Raw genomic sequence first — 22,526 nt, 5'->3', positions numbered from 1 at the left:
TTTTACTTGGTCTCTGTTCATTCTCCAAGCTGTATATCAAGAGAATGCCAACTCGTACCTGACATGGCAACTGGTTTATAGAGGAATCTTTAATTCAGCAAAACATCCTTCAGCACCAGCCACACCACACTCTGTAGAATCTTGGGACCTTTTTCAATTGTATAAAGCACTGAACACTTGTAGATTCAGAGAAACAGCCAGAAGAAATCAACTAGCAATTAACCCGTAAGCAGTTGATGGTACCTGTAAATAGCACTCGTTGGGGCGGTGAATGGGGGGTACTGAACACTAGTTCAACTATCCGAGGTTAACATAATGTGCTATCTGGAGTGTTGTGCTCCAAGGACCCCTGTCATCATGTCAGTATTGCATGTTTATTGGTGTAATGAACATCCTGTTCTGTGTACTTGTGGTGAAAGTTCACCGTGCACGTGCTAATGCTCTCATCAATATGATGTCTCACTTGATTAATCCCATGTGCGGGCATGTTTGCTGCCCATTTCAGAGCTTTAATGGCCCAAAAGATGGGTGCACACAATCCCCAACTTTTCACCCTTAGTCTTTAGAAAATGTACATCATGTGCAAAGTCAATTCTGTCTTTGTGCCTCATCAATATCTAGGTGCTGAAAAGAAAATCTAAGAGTCAAATAAATGAAAAGAATTATCAATCACAGTATAACTTGATTACAGGAATTGGGAGAGCTGGTTTATGGGGTTCAAACAGTGCGCTATGTTAACCATTGAGCATTTTACACAGTTCCTGTGTTATTCCTAATGCACTTGGACAAAGACATTATCTTGCAAAACAGTTATTATATTAAGACTGACTTTAGTAGAGGGGATGTAATGCTTAATTTTATAGTATGCACTTTTGGATGATCAAAATGTATGTCCGCATTAGAGCTAATGTACTAAGGACTGGAACATTAAAGTTACACCAGAGAACTAACGCTTCAATCAATGATGGAAAAAATGGGAAGTGCATTTTGTTTGTTTGATACTCCCCCATCATTTTCAGTACTAGAAATCTATAGAAAATAGAGCAGTTATAAATCATGAGTGGGTTATGTTGTTAAAAGTATAAAAAGTGCACTGGGTATTCACTTAGCATTTAGTACCAACCCTGCAACAAAACCCTTTTCGTTTGTCCTCACAGATCTGTTTAATTGATATAGAATTATACATAAGTGAAGGAGCTGGTTAAATATTACAGTATTTACTGCTTGCAGAGATTAAAATGTCGGTATATTTGCTCCAAATATTAAGGGTACCAGTAAATTAATATTTAGACAGAGGCACTAATGCCACTTTAATGGCCTGTCTCTGAATATTGCACAATCACTCATTCAGTTACGCGAGCAGAATTGACCTTGCATTTCAAAGCCAAGACTTCCAGTTCATAGTCTGGTTTATTTGACGATGATAATAAACACAGATTATGGTGCAACTTAAATATTTTCTTTTAAGGGAAAATCTAATTGGTTGGAACCATAAGAATAATTTAATATAAATTAATATTGATGCACACACAAAGTTAAAATGTACTTCAAATATGTAAATAAATAGTGCTGTTTTAATTTATAAGATCATGTAATCTTTCGCCAGCACCATGGATATGTTTATGAAAAATTATGTTTTTTTTGAAACACACATTGCAAAATTTAGATATTGTCTTAGTAATTCAATACAAAATCACTATGTACAATTAGAACTTTCTTTGTAAACCTCCCTTAGGTGACCGTGCTCAGCTTTTGTTCATGAGCCTTTGTAAACCTTTCTTCTTCACCGCATTCACTCTCAGCTAACCATGGGGACTGGTCCCTTTTACCATTCTCTGCTGGAGGGCCCCAAACATCAGCTCCAATCACCTCTTACAGCGTTGAGCCATGGTCAGAATAAGGAAAGGCATAGCGTACGACCATGGTTCTTACTGAACATTTGCTCCTTTTAATGTTATTAGCCACTCCATTCTTGGGCGGCACGGTGGCACAGTGGTTAGCACTGCTGCTTCACTGTGCCAGGAATCTGGTTTCGATTCTGTCTGTGTGGAGTCTGCACATTCTCCTGTGCCTGCGTGGGTTTCCTCTGGGTGCTCCAGTTTCCTCTCTCTGTCCAAAAATGTACAGGTTAAATGGATTGGCCATGTTAAAATTGTCCTTTCTTCCCAAAGATGTGTCTGTTAGATGGATTAGCCATAGTAAATGTGGGATTACAGGAATAGGGCATGGGAAATGGCCTGGGTAAGATACTCTGCCAGAGAGTCAGTGCAGACTCGATGGATTGAATGGCCTCCTTCTCTACAGTAGGGATTCTATGATTCTCCACCATGTGACTTCTCTCTGTGCTTACACACCTACCTTTACCAGCTATAAAAGCAGCTTTTGTATCTTCACAATCAGGTTTCCCCTCTGTGTCTACCTAATCATCTTCAATATACTCTCCTCCATTCTTGGTACTCTCCCGCTGTAATCTTGGCAGCACATTACAAACACAACATTGTCCTTTTCATGTATGTCAACACACCTAACATTAACTGTGGTCTTCATTATTGACTGCGGGTGCACCTTTTCGTTGCTTACCTGACATCAAAGTCCTGAATGCATTCAATTTCCCAACGTTTAACACCTGCAAATCCTTTCGCATGCCCTATTCCCATAATGCCACACATGTCCATCTAACATACACATCTTTGGGCAGAAAGGGACAATTTTAGCGTGGCCAATCTATTTAACTTGTGCACCTTTGGACCATGGAAGGAAACCGGCGCACACAGACGAAACCCATGCAGACACGGGGAGAATGTGTAAACTCCACACAAAATCCAAAGTCATCTGATTCATCTGTCAGGAACACATTAGTGTCACCAGCTTCAAATGTTCTTATGTTTAAATCAAATCTTTCCCTCACTGGTGGCAGGCAACCTTGAGAATACTGTTCAACTCAGAGCTAAATTTTTAAACTGTTACAGTGCGGGGGAAAAAAACTTAAAATTGTACACGGAAATATTGGACTTTAAAAAGACTTGAGTTTTATCTGTGAAAAAATGGACACTAGACACTGAAGTTGCCTGAGAATGCATCATCGGCCACTGACAGGAATGTCTGCCGGGGGTTTCTGTAAGGAACAATGGGACATCTCCCTGTGCTTCCAGACCACATACTCATAAAAAAACCATTCAAAGAGTAATTGTGGTAACACAGCGCCAGGGACCCAGGTTCGATTCTGGCCTTGGGTGACTGTGTCAAGTTTGCATGTTCTTCCCATGTCTGCATAGTCCAAAGATCAAGGCCCGATCATGGCCCGGGAATTGTTGTAGGGGCCATGATTGGGCACTGGAGGGGTAGCACTGCAGGGACCCCGGGCCGACCAGCGATCAAACTGGACAGCAAAAGGGGGAAACTGACAGATTGTGACCACCCCGCAGGCGCAGAGTTCCAGAACTGTCAGACTCCAGCGCGAATAGGCTCCCCCCACCCCACCCCGGATTTTAGGTGAGATTCACGACTGGGATTTCTGCAGTGCACAGAGTGTGGAGATTCAGGTGAGAATCTGAAACAAGAAAACAGTGGGGATTTCCTGTCAATTCAGCGCTTTCTGGAGAATCACCCCCAACATTTCAACCAATATTGTGGATGTGGAACCGCTGTTTAACATAGTGCAGTTAAACAAATCCATGCCTGGTACCCTCTTGACTGGCCTGAGGCTTTTTGTCACCAGGGATTCTAAGAATGATTCGCTGAGTATTCCTAGGATTTATTCTCCTGTTATCATCACTCCATTACTGTCTTCAGCCAGATCTGTCAAAAAATATCTTTATCCTCATTTCTTTTATCTGTCATTCTCCTATTGTGTTGACACCTGTGATCTATACCTGAATGCTGTCAAATTGCTGTGAATATTGAGTCCCACAGGCCCGACCGGGGTGTCCTGATCTCCAGCTGCCCCTGCAACCTCCTGCCCTGCCACCCCCACCCCCCACCCCACCACATTAGTGGAGATTCCTCCAACCCCACCCCCCCCGCTTCCCCCACAGCAGTGGAGATTCCTCCAACCTCCACTACGTCCCCCCCCTCCAACAGCAGTGGTGATTCCTCCAAACCCCTCCCGCTTCCCCCACAGCAGTGGTGATTCCTCCAATCCACCCATCCCTGCAGACCTCCCCAGGAGGGAGATCACCCCATAGAAGGCAGACCTTCCTGTAAACCACACCCCCCCACTCCCCAAGCCCAGGAGGTAGACCCCTGGCAGTCCAACCCTCTGCCCAGCCAGCCCCAAAACACTGGCATCCCTCCAGCACTGACCAATCCCAATGGAGAGTGGCAGTGGGACCACCCCCCCCAACTCCACCGATCGTCCCTATGCCCTGCCCATAATAGACTCTGCCCCCTTGGTCCACCCACATTTGGTCCCATTCCTGGGCTCTGTCCTCTCCCCAAGCCCCAACCCTGGGCCCCAACCATCCTCCTGGTCACACGTCTTGCCCCCTAGGCCCCAACCTTGGCCCTGCCTCCTTGGCACTTCCCAATGCCCGATGAATAGCGCAAGGCGTCTCCTGGGGCATGGGCACTTTGCCCCTTGGGCAGTGCCAGGGGCCGCAGGCAGTCATTGCCAGGGTGTCCATGCTTAGGGGGCACAATGACTCTGCTGTCTGTACCACTGGGGAGAGGTGGTGCCCCCCCCCCCCCCACCCCCCTTCACTCGGCAAGATCTCCTGCTAGTTCCCTGCAAATGGGGATGTTATTGGGGCCCGGAGAACTCTGTGCTGGGCCCGATAATCACATTTAAAATATGTTAAAATCATTCATATTTTCTTCCCGCCAGTTTCCAGCATGACTGTGCCTTTTCTCCGCCTGTGGCAGATGCACATGCATCGGGAACGCATGCCTGAGTCCCACAAAATGGCCGACACGTGATTCTCCCATCTGGATGCACCAAAAAATGTGCACGTCGGGATGGGAGAATCGGGCCCAGAATTTCTGCAATCTTCTATGTTATCTATTAAGTTCCATGATTTATTCTTTTATGGAATAACCTTTCCTCTTCCTAAATTAATCAAACTCTGATTAAGCCTCTTATGCATCAAATAGATCATCATGCTTATAAAGTTTGTCTATAAAGTTTGATATGATATTCAAACCTTCCTCTGTGTCCAGCTAAGGAGCACCTAGCTCCGAAAATACTTCACACCTGATCCCGCTTTTGGTAGGTATTCGCAGAGCCAGGGCCATTCCCCCTTGTTTTATCTTTGGTAAGGACGTAACCATGTCATAGTTGCTTCACTTGTCCAAGGTCATAAGGTTCAAATTTAGATAACATCAATGAGAGATCATATCCTGACACTGGATGGCGTAATGGCACAATGGTTAGCACTGTTGCCTCACAGCACCAGAGACCCGGGTTCAATTCCGGCCTCAAGAGACTGTCTGCGTGGAGCTTGCACGTTCTTCCTGTGTCTGTGTGGGTTTCTGCCGGGTGTTCTGGTTTGTTAGAATGTAACCAATGATAACATTGGATCTGTTATAGTTTGACCTATGGTAATAAGCTATAAGAGTCAGCTGACCCAGTAGACCATGAAGCCAATGTCAGAATGATGTGGTGGTCAGCTGACCTGCTGATTTAATATAAGTAGGAATCTGCTGGGAATCGTGGGAAGCTTGGAATGGCCCAGGGTGAGGCCTCAAATGTTGGAGTGATGATGCTTGTTTATTAAACCTTTCTGTTTGATTTATCTGTTGAAGAAAGTTTTGCTTCATTTTATTGCCTATAATTGAAGAGTCCCTTCTGCTAGGTGAACACGGTTTTCTCTCACAATCCAAAGGTGTGCGGGTTAGGTTGATTAGGCCATGCCAAATTGACCCTTAGTGTCAGGGGGATTAACAGAGCAAATATAGGGGGTTATGGGGATAGGGCTTAGGTGGGATTGTTGTTGGTGCATGCTTGATGGGCTGAATGGCCTCCTTCTGCACTGTAGGGATTCTTTGATTTTATGACTAATTGATTTGAGCCATTCTTCCCAGAAGTAACTCCAATTACAGCCTTCTGTCAAAAACTATCTTAGTTCTCAATCCTGACCTTGAGGCAACCATGTTGAATGGATCCAAGCCGGAAGATGAAATGAGAAACAAGACACCGTTATTTTCCTTGACAGCAATTTCACTCACAGGATGCGGTCTTATTTTTGAAGTTTTTACTCTGTTCTTAAAGCTACAAAGCCAGTGCGCAGCGTGGACTGGGCAAACCCAAATCCATTGCTCGCTTGCTCCAAAACAGATTGAATCCAGTTCATGGTCCCCAACAAGCAAGATCCAAGCTGATAAGAAAAGGCATAGCAACCCATCTTGGTCTTGATCTGATGCTTAATTCTCAAAAGGCTGAGAAGAGTATGCACCCCTGTTAGGTGATCAGATCACTGCCTCCTAACTATCCAATCTCCATATCCCAGCTAACTCCTTCAGTGTAACCCTAATCCTTAGTCATTCTGTAGTAGTTCAGCCAAACACCAGTTTCTCGTCGTCACCACCACCTTCGTTGTGCACCAAGGCTGCTCCCGCATCAGGTAGTCTTCACCTCAGGACCTACAAACCTGAAACATGTAAGGTTACAGGCTCAAAAACCCCCGCTGGCTGCTTCCTACTGGGCGAGCCTCTGCTTGCTCAATAAGGCAGTTCGTATTCCATAAAGCCAAGGAGGAGATCTATTGATCTATTAATGATCCCCAGTGACCTTGGTGGCTGTCATAACACATACAATGCCCACCTGTGTATCTTTAGCAATGTCATTAACAAACTATTAACATCTATGATCTGTGCCTGCTGGAATTTCGTCCTTCTAAAAGCCTCCTGAAAACATATTAGCTTCTACAGCGTTATTTATCGCTTCCTTTAACTCCTTCGTTTCCAGTTCTATTGCAAACGTGTAGAACTCTATATAAATGTTACTGTCTTGGATCATCTGTAGGTTGCATAACATAGGGTGGCACAGTGACACAATAGTTAGCACTGCCCCATCACAGCTCCAGGGACCCATGTTCGATTCCCAACTTGGATCACTGTCTGTGCGGAGTCAGCACATCCTCCCTGTGTCTGCGTGGGTTTCCTCCGGGTGTGTCAGTTTCCTCCCACAGTCCAAAAGACGTGCTGGTTAGGTACATTGGCCATGCTAAATTCTCCCTCAGTGTACCCGAACAGGTGCCGGAGTGTGGTGACTAGGGGATTTTCACAGTAACTTCATTGCAGTGTTAATGTAAGCCTACTTGCGATTAATAAATAAACTTAAACTTATGTCTTAACTCTGTGTTGTTGACCATCTGTTCATGTCTGACACAACATTATTGGAATCTGTCTGTATATTCCTACAGTATGAGTTAACTATCCAAGAATGTCACAACAACTATTTTCAAAATGTTAACTTAACATTAATTCTGACAGCAATCATTGCCATGTAATCTCTATGTTGATTGCAAGTCAACGTACTATGTGGACATGTGTTATGGGTGGGCTGGGGGAAATACAGTCTAGAATGTTCTCCCATTGACTTTACTGAGGGAGGTGAAGCTTCAGTGTTGCACTTTTACGCTACTGCTGCAACGTTTGTGCGTCAGGAGAAGGTGACAAGTTGTGACTGGTGCAAAGTTTCCAAGTGTAAATGAGGACTGAGTAAGAATTCATCAACACATTAAAAGGGTGAATTAATGGGCGCGAATAATTGCCATTGCAAGCACTGTTTTAAAAAAACTCTGAATAAAACATGTTTGTCGAACAGAAGACTTCCCTCCCCCACAATTAAATTGCACCAATACACGCAAAGCTTCCCAACAAATTTCAAATTATAAACAAATCACCAAATGGTACTAGAGAAACATATACATAATTGGGAAGGTGAACTATTTCTTGTCTGTTGGAATCTTTCCATAAGATGATGGACTTGCAACAAATCCATTGGGAAAGGGGTCATTTTTGCAGGTGGTTGAAGAGACCAATTAATGAGAAGTAGGTTCTATTGCAAGTGCCCTACATGAAGTCGTTATCAGGTATCATTCTGAGTTATTGTTTTCAGATGTATGTTTGAATTGATTTATTATTGTCATATGTATTAGCATACAGTGAAAAGTATTGTTCCTTGCGTGCTATAGAGACAAAACATACCGTTCATTGAGAAGGAAATGAGAGAGTGCAGAATGTAGTAAGAACATAAGAATATAAGAAATAGGAGCAGGAGTAGGCCATCTAGCCCTTCGAGCCTGCCCCGCCATTCAATTAGATCATGGCTGATCTGAAGTGGATCAGTTCCACTTTCCCACATTCTCTCCATAACCCTTAATTCCCTTGTCTATCGAAAACCTATCTACCCGTGACTTAAATATATTTAGCGAGGTAGCCTCCACCACTTCAATGGGCAGAGAATTCCAGAGATTCACCACCCTTTGAGTGAAGAAGTTCCTCCTCAACTCTGATCTAAACCGCCCCCACCTTATCTTGAGGCTGTGTCCTCTAGTCCTGCTGTCCTTTCTGAGCGAGAAGAATCTCTTTACCTCTACCCTATCCCTCCCCTCCATTATCTTATACGTCTCTGTAAGATCCCCCCTCGTCCTTCTAAACTCCAACGAGTACAGACCCAGTCTATTTAGTCTCTCTTCATAGTCCAACCCTCTCATCTTCGGTATCAGCCTAGTGCACCTCCTCTCACTCCCTCCAAGGCCAATATATCCTTCCGCTCAATCACAGTTACAATCACAGCGAGAGTGTAGAGAAAAATCAATTTAATACAAGATAAATCCATTCAAAAGTCTGACAAAAGCAGGGAAAAAGCTGTTCTTGAGTCAGTTGGTAGGTGATCTCAGACTGTTATGTCTTTTTCCCGAAGGAAGAAGGTGGAAGAGAGAATGTCCGGTGGGTGTGGGGTCCTTAATTATGCTGGCTGCTTTTCTGAGGCAGCAGGAAGTGTAGACATCAATGGATGGGAGGCTGGTTTGCATGATGGATTGGGCTACATTCACGACTTTTTGTAGTTTCTTGCGGTCTTGGGCAGAGCAGGAGCTGTACTAAGCTGTGATACAACCAGAGAGAATGCTTTCTATAGTGTTTCTGTAAAAGTTAGTGAGAATTATAGCTGACATGTCAAATTTCCTTCATCTTCCGAGAAAGTAGAGGCAAGGGGGGGCTTTCTTTCCTGCGTCGGCATGGGGAGATCAGGACAGGTTGTTGGTGATCTGGGCACCTAAAAACTTGAAGCTCTCAATTACTTCTACTTCATTCCTGTTGATGTAGACAGGGGCATGTTCTCCACTATGCTTCCTGAAGTCGATGGCTATCTCCTTTGTTTTGTTGACATTGAGGGAGAGATTATTGTCATTGCACTAGTTCACCAGATTCTCTGTCCTGTACTCTGTTTCATCATTGTTTGAGATCTAACCTACTATGATGGTGTCATCAGCAAACTTGAAAATCAAGTTGGAATGGAATTTGGCCACACAGATGCCTATTGCCAAGCCGCTGACCACCATGGCGGTGCATGCCAACCCATTGGTGATATTGCCATTTTCCATCGGCTAATGTCTACCAGGTGTAAAAATCAAGGCCCTCATGTCACGGTTCCAAGCCTCCTTGAAGCAGAGATTTGGAAATCCTGATGTGTTCTGCCTCCGTGTACCTCGGTATACAGGAATCTTTAGGAATATGTCCACCGTCCACCCCTCATATTCGAGCCAGCAAAGTCAGCTCTGGTTGATGAGTGCTGACATAATTTGGGGATTTCCTTGAGAGGATTGTCCCATTGATGATCTTGTTCTTCCCGGAGATATCAAGAATGAATCACACACAGTGAAGATGGAAATAATTGACCTTTTTAATCGCTGTGAGACATCCAAATTTCACAGTAAAGAGCTGAAGAAATGGATCTCATAAAGCAGCACCTTGGTTCTAAAAATCATCTTGTTTCCCTCTGCATGGTTCTGAAAAGTGGTAGTTATGTTGGCCATGTATGTACTGAGCTCTTCATCATGCGTCAGAATATCTGTCACCATGGATCTGAGTTGGTGAATTTGCTAACCACCTCTGGCAGGGTGGTGTATAGTGTGATCAAGGGTCACAGGGTGTGTATGTGTGTGGGGGGGGTGGTGGTGGGGAGTTGGTGGGGTGGGGGTTTGAGGGGGTGGAATGGGAGGGGTGGGGAGATAGAGATGTGACACCCTGTTCCATCACAATAGCTTTTTTGATGCTTATAGTCATGGAAATCAAATGAATGGCCTGGAAGAGACAATTCTGGAGTCTTGGCAGCTGAGTTTCCATGTAAGCGACAGCATCATTAGTAAAGAGGAGTTCTCTGATCTTCATGTCTTTGCTTTCAGTCTGGACAGATTGTAGAGCTTGTGGTCTGAACTAGTTTGCGAGTGAAACTTTTTCAGTAGCTGCAGGAAGGCAAAGGTCAGAAACCTGGTGGAGAAAATATCAAACAAATGTGGGGGCTTGAACACAGGCCAGTTTTCTTCTACTCTTCACCCTGAAACAGAAGTGTGAGCCATCAAACTGTACAGCACATTGTGAATCAATCTGTTCTCTAGAAACATAGAAAACAGAAGCATGAATAGGCCATTCAGCCCTTTGAGCCTGTTCTGGCATTCATTTTGATCATGGTTGATCATCGAATTCAATATCCTGATCCCGCCCTCCCCAAATATCCCTTGATCCCTTTAGCCCCAAGATCTATATCTATTTTTTCTTCAATTCACACAATGTTTTGGCCTCAATTACTTTCTTTGGTAATGAATTCCACAGATTCATCAATCCCTGGGGATAAATTTCTCCTCATCTCAATCCTCAAACTATGACCTATATTTTTGGACTTCCCAACCATCAGGAACATCCTTTCTGAATCTACCCTGCCTGATCCTGCTAGAATTTTATAAGTTTCTATGAGATTCCCTCTCACCCTTCTAAACTCCAATGAATACAATCCTAATCGACATGGTCTCTCCTCATTTGACAGGCCTGCCATCCCAGGAATCACTCCCTCCATAGCAAGGACATCCTTCCTCAGGCAAGGACACAGAACTGCACACAATCCTCCAGATGTGGCCTCACCAATGCCCTGTACAATTGCAATAAAACATCCCTATTACTATTCTCAAATCCCCTCGCTATGAAGGCCAACATACCAAATGTTCTGTGGTGTTGTTTTAAAGGTACATCTAAACGTGGGGTCCAGATTTCTGATGAACAAAGCTGGATCTGGACTGTGTGTTCAACACTTCCAACCTCTGTGATATATAAGCTTTTCCTGACATCGACAACATGATGGGTATTAAACAAGTGCCACATGTTTGCTTCTGTGTTCCACAGCCAAGATTCTGCACGTACAGCATAAATGGAAGTTCATCAAGTACCTTTGACGATGGAGTTAAAGTCAAAAGGACTGGCTGTGGGGGCCAATTTCTTAGGTAAGAACCCTAACATTTGGGGCTTGAAGTAATTTAGCCACAAGTCATGAGCCAAAACATGATCGCAATGTGTTTGAAGGTATGGTTGGTATTAAAACTGACTGGATTTCAAGCATTTCATGTCTGCTCAAACAAAAAGGTAGGGATCTTAACTTGATATGTTAGGGCAGCACGGTGCACAGTGGTTAGCACTGCCATCTCACAGCGCCAGCAACCCGGGTTTGATTCCTGACTTGGGTCGCTGTCTGTGTGGCGTTTAAACATTCTCCCCACGTCTGCATGGGTTTCCCTGGGTGCTCCGGTTTCTACTCACAGTCCGAAAGACGTGTTGGTTAGGTGCATTGGCCATGATAAATTGACCCTAGTTTTAGGGGGATGAGCAGGGTAAATATGTGAGGTTACGGGGATAAGATGAGATTGTTGTTGGTGTCGCCTTGATGGGCTGAATGGCCTCCTTCTGTACTGTAGGGATTATGTCATTCTATGATACCTGTAACACTAATTAACTTAAACTTATCAAAACTTAACGTAAGCTGCTTTAATTTATATGGTAAAATGCCATCCAGAAATTAGAATGTTATAAGATAATTGGACAAAGTATACATTGTAAAGGAAGTGATTTCTTTTCAATCCCCTAATCTTGACTGGTAATATTGTCTTCAAGCTTATTGGAGCCAGAATCTGTTTTTGATTGAAATCTTTGCAAAAGATGTGTTCACTGCTGAAACCAAGGGCCTGATTTTTGACTACCGCTGTCTGGCAGACACCAACAAGGGCATGGCTACAGTTAAAATGAGGGCAGTTACTTAACCTGCACCCCTCTCAGATATCAACATTGATCTTCTACTTTAAGCAGACAAGCAGGACAACCCAGGAACAGAACTGGGGTCTTACTTTGAATATCGGATTGGGGCCTGTTGAGGTTGGGGGAATTAGCTCAAATGATAGAGCGCTTGCTTCAAATGTGAGAGGCAGTGGGAGCGATGCCCACTTTCTCCATTCTGATTTTGAGCTGCCCAGTGGCACAGTGGTTAGCACTGCTGGCTCACAATTCCAGGGACCTGGGTTCAATTCCAGCCTCAGGTGACTGTCTGTGTGGAGTTTGCGCGTTTTCCCTGTGTCTTCATGGGTTTCCCCAGATGCTCCAGTTTCCTCCCACAGTCCGAAAGATGTGCTGATTGGCCATGCTACATTGCCCCTTAATAATCCAAGATATGTAGGTTAGATGGATTTACAATTGAATATATATGGGGTTATAGGAAGAGGACTTGGTGTGATACTTTGTCAGAGAGTCAGTGCAGGCTTGATGGGCTGTATGGCCTTTTCTGCACTGTTGGGACTCTATTCTATGATTCTATATAATAATTACAGGGGGACAACATGAATTTTGGTTAAAGAACTGAGTGAGGGAATGGGGATGGTTTTCTGATCAGACCTATCAGGAGGTGAATCATGAATCAGAAAAGATCCTGGTCAGTGAGGAAATCAGTTTAATTCCCATTTTCCTTATGGACCAGCTGGAACTCCCTCCAGCCTTCACAAGAGAGTTTTGTGCCTTCCCCCTGCCTCGTTCTCCCCCTGCCTCGTTCACCCCCTGCCCTTACTGCATCCTCACCTCCCCTCACTATTTCACTCAGACCCTAGCTGTGGACACCTGCCATCAATATCCTATTCAGGTTGTGTATCCGCTCAGATGTTGGGGATAACCTGCACTCACTTACCTTGCCCCTCACCCCATCCCTTTAAAATCATAACCTATTTATTCAGTTGGATATTCCTTTAATAAAAAATAATCTATTTGCAATTGGCACTGAATTTTGCCACTTTTATCAAATGTATTACGGTTAAATAAGAAATCGGAATAAGTTTATTTATTAGTGTCATAAGAAGGCTTATATTAACACTGCAATGAAGTTACTGTGAAAACCAGCAATCAACTCTCAGAACTACGCCACAAAAATGTCATTTTAAACAAAAACAAACTTTATTGCATATCAAAATGATTTAAACAAAGCAACTTAACGCCGTAACTCATAAACAGTAATGCTGTAAACTCGCTTCTATTTTTTGACTTTCCCCAGGAGACCCTTATTGAATTTTCCTGGAAGCAACTCAAAAGCTTTATCACCGCTCTCTAGAATTCACTGTGATTTCTCTTGAGTGTTCCAGTTATTTGTCAAGGTACAAGACGGGAGTCTTTTGAGTGGCTTTTAACAAAGTGACTCTCCAATTTCTTTACCAACTTCAGGACTTTTCCACAATTCTATAATGGGCCTCCTTGTGATTCCTGCGCAATGACTTAAAACATTCAAGAAAACTCTTGGTTCCCAGTAGCTTGCTGCAATAGTTCCAAACTTCAGCTATGCGAATTACTTTCAGAACTCCAACTGCAATAAGGTTAACTGCCTTTATTGACGGTTCCTGACGTTTTCTTCCAAGTCTTCCAACCTTTTTCCCATTTCCAACTTTGTCAGGAACATACCATCTCCCAATTGCAGGATAAGCCATTGATGATAGATCCAGCATTTACTTTTCTTCAGGTATAGGTTTGGCTTTGTCTCTCAACTTGGAGCTACAAGCTACATAAGGCCCATAGGAACATAGGATTTAGGAGCAGGAGTAGAACATTTAGCTCCTTGAGCCCACTCCATCATTCAATAAGATTGTGGCCGATTTAGTTGTTGTTTCAACTCCACTTTGCTGTCTGTCTCCCATAAACCTTGACTCCCTTGTCTATCTAAAATCTGGTCTAGCTCTTCTCAGCTGCATTTCCAGATAGTAACACGTTTTGCCTGCTGGCTGTAACTTAGCTGAATTCACAGAGAAAAGTTCCAACACAAAGGCTCTCGTTAAGCTCCATCTGTCTCCATAACAATACGACATGTGGCCTGTTCGCACATAAATGCAAATTAATTGCCTTTTAATCCCAAAGCTTTCCTTAATTCTGGGAAATAACATACATAATTTATTTGTTACTGGATTAACTGCAAATTTGATGTTTCCAGTTCTTCAAGAAAATGCCACTTATGATCTTACCTTTCTAGCTATTAACCTCCAAAGTCAACATGGCCCCAATCTTTGAAGTGTAATAAACTCCAACCTTGTTTGAATTGCATTTACTTCAGAGCTGTTGTTACCAGTTACTCAACCAGATATCCCCATTTTCTACAGTTGAAACTTTAATTCTTAAAACTATGAAAACTCAGGAAATATGAACTAGATACTTGCAACTAATGACCTTGAAAATATTTGTACAAAATCCATAATATTTGGGTGGAAAATAGAAGTATCTTTATTTTCAATTGCTCTGCAAAACGACACACACATAAATCCTTAAGAGGCAATGGTCAGTGTGAAAAAATATGTGTTATTTAGTTCAGTTTGTATGTCTTGGACATGTGTCTTTTAGAAGCAGAGGTAGTGAGCACTTCAATAGATTCAATGAATTCCATTGAAAAATTAGATGCTTGCTCTGAGTATTTGCCTGAAAGGCAGCCAAATAATCTCTTAAATGTTATTTGTTCTTAATATGATTTATGTTGTTTACTTTTAATTAATATGAAACAAGGTGTCAATTGATGGTGTCGTATTTGGATTCTACCACAATTGTGTATTTGATTTCTCCTGAATTTATTTACACAAACCAAAGTTCTGCATTGCAGTCTTGCTTGTGAGTGCAGTGAGAGGTATCAAATTCCAGAGCTACATTGGTTAGTTTGCTGAATGAATGTGAAAGCTGTGTTCACGGAGCACATTGATAATTTCAATAGTGAATCCCTTTGAAGAAGATACTTGTTGTACAATAGAAACACAAAAAATAAGAGCAGGAGTAGCCATTTAGCCCCATCGAGTCTCTGCTGTTCAATATGATCATGATTGATCCTCTATTTCAATGCCATACTCCCTACATTCTCACTGTACTCCTTGATGCCATTAGTATCTAGAAATCTATCACTTCCTTCTTAAATATATTCAATGCCTTCTGTGGTGGAGAATTCCACAGGTTTACCACCATCTGAAGGAGTTTGCACATTCTTCTCGTGCCTGCATGGGTTTCCTTCGGGTGCTCCGGTTTCCTCCCACAGTCCAAAGATGTGCGGGTTAGGTTGATTGGCCATGCTAAAATTGCCCTTAGTGTCCTGAAATGCGTAGGTTAGAGGGATTACTGGGTAAAATATGTAGGGATATGGGGGTAGGAGCCTGGCTAGGATTGTGGTCGGTGCAGACTCGATGGGCCAAAGGGCCACCATCTGCACTGTAGCGTTCTATCATTCTATGAGAAGTTTCACCTCATCTCAGTCCTAAATGGCCTACCTGTACCCTGAGACTGTGACCACTGTTCTTGACACCTCCAGCTAGAGGAAACATCTCTGCGTCCAGTCTGTCCAACCCTGTCAAAACGTTCAATGAAGTCCTCTCTCATTCTCTCGAACTCCAGTGAATACAGGCCTAGTTAACCCAATCTCTCCTCCCATAACAATCCTGCCATCCCAGAAGCCTTTGCATCACTCCTGAATGGCAAGTAGGTTCTTTCTTCGATGAGGAGACCAAAACTGCACACAATATTCCAGTGACTTTATTTACATGATATTCCAGGTTTATGTTAATCCTTTGAAATGCTTTGACTCTGTTAAGAGGAATGTGTCTGGTTTAGAATTGTTCCTTGTTCTCAGCAGTAGCATTACCAAAGAATGCATTCTGGACTCAGATTTGTCAAGTACACATTGGCAGCAGCGACCCTTGCTCATTGGCAACATTGGCTGGGAAAAAAAAATTACATCCTTTATCTTTGTAAGATTCCAGAGTGATGCCATGTTTTTCAGACAAACCTTCAAGAAGGCACAAAATATTTTATGATTTGTGAGCATCTTTCAGAGTGTCCCATGACAGGCCCAACAAATAGAAACACATGTTCTGAACATTTCAAAAATGTGTTCAGTCATGGGTCAGCTGAAGATCCTTGCATTGCTGGAGGTTTTATTTTATTTATTAGTCACAAGTAGGTTTACATTAACACTGCAATGAAGTTACTGTGAAAACCCCCTAGCCGCCACTCTGCGGCACCTATCCGGGTACGCTAGGGTCAATTTAGCGTGGTCAATGAACCTAATCTGCATGTCTTTCGGATTGTGGGAGGAAACTAGAGCACCCAAAGAAAACCCACGCAGACACAGGGAGAATGTGCAAACTCCATACAGACCATGACCCAAGCCGGGAATCTAACCCAGGTCCCTGGAACTGTGAGGCAGCAGTGCTAAGCACCGTGCCACCGTGCCATGCTGGCTCCTTCCTAAATCCACAATTTCTCACAATCAATTGATGCAACCTGTCAGCTCTTCTCTTCAGCTCATCTATTCTTCGTTTTCTCATGCCTTGGTGACACATGAGGCAGACAAAGCGTACAGGCTTACATCCCAGATCCTATGCAACACATGGTGTACATCATTGAGATTGCCCTTAGTAAAAACAATGCATTCACTATCAATAAGAAATAGTTTGTTCTTTGATAAATGTCTATTGTATGTCAACATGCAAATTGTCCTCATTGTTCCATTGTCCCCATTAGCTCGATTGCCAAAATTAGCATTCCATTGAAATGAGGCACCGCGCTCCTCATTAAAATGGCTACAGCAGTCATTAGATGCTGACAGTATTGAAACAATTTTAATTGGAATTTGTAACTTTTATGCTTTATGGCAGTTGGGGCAGGAAATATTTTATTTTAATCCAATCCTCCTGATAGTAATTTGGTCAATTAGTGTCTTAATCATTGTGTCACAATGCATGGCAGTGCTCTGTAATCAACCCTGGAAAATGTGTTTGAAAGATTATCCCAGTATGAGTGGTGACTGGACAGAGGCCTTTGAAAAGACAGCCAGCATTGTAGCTCATTGTTTATTTGTTTAAACAAGCATCCTTTGTGTTGAACTCAGATTTATCATAAAAACCCTACCTACAGTCAGTGGTGTAGCTAGAGGGAGAGCAGGGGGAGCGACCGCTGAGCACATTCTTCAAAAGTGGCGCTTTTTCAGCAGGGTGTTCCTCACGGGCCCCCTCAGATCTCTTCCCGTGATCTGAAGTCCTCGATCCGTGTGCTGCAATCGTGGGATGTGACACGGATGCGGGGACTTCAGGCAGCGAGGAATCTCCCGAGAGGGCATGCAATCGTGAGAGTAATTGCAGAGGCCGCGAAGGACATAAATCTGCAGCCACCGTGACGAACGGGCAGTCGAGACCAAGCATCCCTCACCGATGGACATCACCAATCTTTGTTCTACAATGGGCGAGGATAGATTGTCTGGGCTACCTTTGGTCCAGTAAAAAGTCTGACCCACATCATGACTACCTTTGGTCGCCATTGAAAGACAGTTGGCTACTGAGGTAGATTGTAATAAAGTAATAGATAACTTTGCTAGAATGAAGCCTAGATGAAAGAGACTGTTGGAATTGCTTCTTACCTTTTTCAAATTGCTTCATTTTGTTTTTGTTTTATTTTTAATGTAAAATAATTAAATAAAACATGTTTCTATTATGTTTTGATTTTAAATACAAAATGAAAATGTATAATGAATTTATATTATGTGGTATGCGTCATGGTGCCTTTTTTATATGCTGGCTCCCCCTAACTTTAGAACCTGGTTATGCCCCTGCCTATAGTGCCAAGGAGGCCATTCAGCCCATTGAGTCTGCACCAACCACAATCCCACCCCAGGCCCTATCCCAACAACCCCATACACATTTACCCAGCTAATCCTTCTAACCTACACATCCTGGGACACTAAGGGGCAATTTAGCATGGCCAGTCAACCTAACCCGCACATCTTTGGACTGTTGAAGGAAATAGAGCCCCTGAAGGAAACACACGTAGACATGGTGAGAATGTGCAGACTCCACACAGATCGTCACCCAAGCCGTGAATCGAACCCAGGTCCCTGGCGCTGTGAGGCAGCAGTGCTAACCACTGTGTTACCATGCTGTTTCTTACCTGACCTCGCTGTGTGTTCTGTCACCATTATGAGCGCTGGTAAGCACAAATGTGAAGTAATAAATTCTCTTGCCAATGAATAATATTGAAATTTGCCTAAAATAAAGGCACAGTACTGTGGATGCTGGAATCTGAAACAAAAGCAGAAAATGTTGGAAAATCTTTGCAGTTCTGACAGCATCTGTGGAGAAAGAATAGAGTCAATGTTTTGGGTCTGGATGATCCTTTGTTGAAATTTGTCTTTTGGCTTTCAAACTATGCTTTTGCTGCTTATTTTATTTTGTGTACCAGGTATGTCATACAACTGTCCATTTTCCACTTTGTTTGTTAAAAGAACTGCTCCCTTGAATGAAGCTAGCTGTCTGAAATCCTTTTAGATTAATGAGCAACACATCTGAAATGATAGATTGAGAAATCGTTTTAATTCCCTAGATCTGCATTTATTTTCCCTTCATTGACAACCAATGTGCTCTGAGCCAACGTAACTTTTAAAATGTGCTATTATTCATAACAATATCTTCTTCTCAAATCAAATTCATGTCTTGGATACTGTATGAAATATTAACTCAACTTCTTAACTATTCTGTTTGGGCTAACTGTGTATATTTACTCATATTATTCTAACCCATGTCTCTTGAACAAACAAATGGATTAATTGAAAACACATTGCATGTTTTATGCCTTGCAAGCAGAAATCATTGTTAACTGAACAAGGCTGTCGGAAGCCTGGCATCTGAATATTATTGTAACATCAAGTTGTCAAACCTATACGCATTTCAATCATTTGAGGTTTTAGCTTTGAATATGACTTAGGAAGTTAAAAGTTGAAAGAGTTCCTCATAGGCAGTAGGGATCTACTTTGCAAAATATAGGAACATAGGAATTGAAGGGAGGGATTGGGCCATTTGGCCCTTTGAGCCTGCTGTACCATTCAGTAAGATCATGGCTGATCTGGTTATAATCTGAGCCCCACTTTCCGGTCTGCCCAAGTACATGGTAGTACCCTGTCCTGACTTGTGCCAGGTCTCTGTTATTGCAGTGACATCATATTCCCACGTGTCTAATTGTACCTGTAGCTCACCTTATTTGCCACACTTTGTACATTAAATTTTTTAATTCATTAATGGGATATGGGCGTTGCTGGCTGGGCCAGCATTTATTGCCTATCCCTAATTATCCTTGAACTGAGTAGCATTTACAGGAGAAACATAGACACAAAAATGCCAAGAGATCGACCACTGATGGTGGGGTGCCAAACCCAACAATCTTTAGCAGCCACAAGCTGGGAGCCCTGGAGCTTGGTGGTGAGTGGGGAGGGATGTCCGCTGGTCGCAGAGAGGCTGGAGTCTCTGATGAAGGCAAGAGTCCAGTGGGAAGAAACAGGACTGGCAGAGGATGAAAACAATGTAGGATTGCCTCATCCTTCAGAGGGACCTCTGAGAAACAGTGTCCAACAATTCACCAGTCATTAAGCCACTGCAATGATACTGATACCACCACACCCAGCTGCATGTCACGGGCACTGACTATGAGGTGAGTAATGATACTGACCCATTGTGTTTCTCCTCCAGTTGAACCATTCTGCAGAGCAGGCTAAAGAATGCTGGAGCAGGATAACCGAATCACCTGAGATACAACCCCCCGCAACACCACAGCAAAGCGCCAGTGCAGACACTGGCATGTCAGTGGGAAATAGAGCACCAGATCAGATGGTACCACACAGTGGTGAGGACACATCATGCTCGCATGAGCAGATGGGCAGCACGGTGGCACAGTTGTTAGCACTGCTGCCTCACAGCGCCAGTGACCCGGGTTCAATTCCTGGGTCACTGTCTGTGTGGAGTCTGCATGTTCTCCCCATGTCTGTGTGGGTTTCCTCCGGATGCTCCAGTTTCCTCCCACAGTCTGAAAGACGTGCTGGATAGATGCATCGGTGATGCTAAATTCTCCCTCAGTGTACCAGAGTAGGAGCCAGAGTGCGGCGACTAGGGGATTTTCACAATAACTTTATTGGAGTGTTAATGTAGGCCTACTTGTGACACTAATAAATAAAGCACCAGGGCAGTCGGAGGGCTGATGGAGACCAGGATCGTGCTGAGTCCGAGGCAGAGTCACTGGAGTCATCCATCAGGCACGAGGTGCTAGATGTTCAGCGGAATGTACGGGGGGGCTGATGGAGATCCATGAGTGTCTCTGTGATGGAGGGGTCCTGACTGAGCATGAGTGCTGCATTGACCCTGAGCTCACACCTTCATCTTAAAGAAAGGCAGCTCCAGGGACAGAGTCAAAGATTCCTGGAGTTACACTCCGATTTGCCAGCCCTCAGATAGGCACGGACCTCAGGAGGTCACTCCCAGCCCTGGAGATGGATGCGGCACCCAGTCTCTCTCCGTCCATCCATGGTGAGCAGGGAGACCCAGTCATACCTCACAATGGCGGATGAGATGCTTGGCATCCCTGTGGGTTCCTCTCACTGTGCCCTTGATGTGGGCAGCAGCTCCTCTGCCTGCCTGCCAGTCAGTGCACCATCCTTGGAGTCCATAGCGACTGAGGACTGCCCAACCATATTGCTAAGCTCACCCTCTCAAGCAAAGCCTGCTCAGGCCCCGCTGGCCAGAGGCCAACCATCATGGTCATAGCAGCCAACATGACATTATAGTCAACAACCTGTCCCCAGTGTCACTGTCAGTGAGGGGGTGGGGGAGAGGGGTCAGGGGGCACCAAGACATTGCTCTTGTAAACATAAACTTAAGGCACAGAAATTGATTTTTGCAGGAGGCTTCTATTTTGTTTTCAATATCACGGGTATTTATCAACTAAGATTGTAGCTGGAATTCTACCGCCCTGCCCACCACAGGAGTTGGAGCAGGACAGGGATGGACAATGGGAAGGTCTTTTGATCTTGGACGGGAATTTTCCGGTCTCGGGTCGAGCAAGACTGCAAAATCCCATCGATATTTTCTCTTGTTTCACAAGCTCTGAAAGTCCTGTGTGTTTTTGCCTCACCAAATGCCCGACAAGAGATGTTTGGAACGTTAAACTTTACTACTGAGACCGTGATACGACACTGGGCTCAGGGTGTGGTTTCGTGTGAAATGTTTGGGAAGGATCTGGTTCCTGTGAACTCAGATAGAAAGCAAACCTTGGCAGCTCAGCCAAAAGAATCTTGAATCAAAGCCTCCCTGGTGTCCCTGCCTCCCTGAAGATTCCACATTTTTGGCTGCTCATCCTCACCATCTCCCTGCCCAGACTCTGCATTCGAGTCTTGACTGGACTCCTCCTCTGAGGCTGGTTCACCTGCCTCTGTGTCCTCCTGACCCGGTGAATCCCCCTAGCAAGAGCAAGATTATATAGAGAACAATAGATAATGGCTTTGAGCGACTCTCGCTCTGACTGATAATGCAGGGTTCCCCAGAGTATAGGGGCATCGCAGTCTTATTTTCAGCAGGCCTATTGTCCTCTTTGCTGGAATGTTTATATTCTTCCCCCCCTCCTCTGGCTGGCTGTGTGATCCTCGCCAGCACTCTGAAATTGCACAGAGTGCTGTTAAGTCAGGTGAGAAAAGTCAGCTGTGAAGTCGACGAGTTTCACACAGCTCTTCTCTCCTGACCAGCGAGTTTGGGAAAATTCCGCCTGTGGAGTTTGTTGGTGCTCAGGCGTTTCCCTGCAGTGCAAGTTGCATTTGAAATTGTCTAATGACGAATGATGAATTGATGAGGACTCAATGGAAGGATGATTGATTGTTTGCAGAGCTGCTTTGCGTCAATGGCATTGAGGGAGAGCGGGAAGAGTGGCCATTTCATGGACATCTGATGTGGACACATTGGCACAACCTGACGCAACTGGCAATAGGGCAGTGGTATTGTCACTGAATCCAGAGGCCCAGGGCAAGACCTGTGGACCCGGGTTCAAATCCCACCATGGCAAATGCTGACATTAAACCTCAATCTAGGATTAAAGTTAAATGATGACAATGGGTGGGATTTTCCGGCTGCACTCTCCCTGAATCGGAAAATCCCGCCTGAGGTCAACGGACCTTTCCATGGTCGCCCCCTACGATTCCCGTGGCAGACGGAACGGGAAAATTTGTCCCCATGAAACTATTG

This window comes from Carcharhinus amblyrhynchos, chromosome 28 (assembly GCF_965287045.1).
Source record: "Carcharhinus amblyrhynchos chromosome 28, sCarAmb.v2.hapA, whole genome shotgun sequence".
NCBI lineage: Eukaryota > Metazoa > Chordata > Chondrichthyes > Carcharhiniformes > Carcharhinidae > Carcharhinus > Carcharhinus amblyrhynchos.
Note: the sequence above shows the minus strand (reverse complement) of the source record.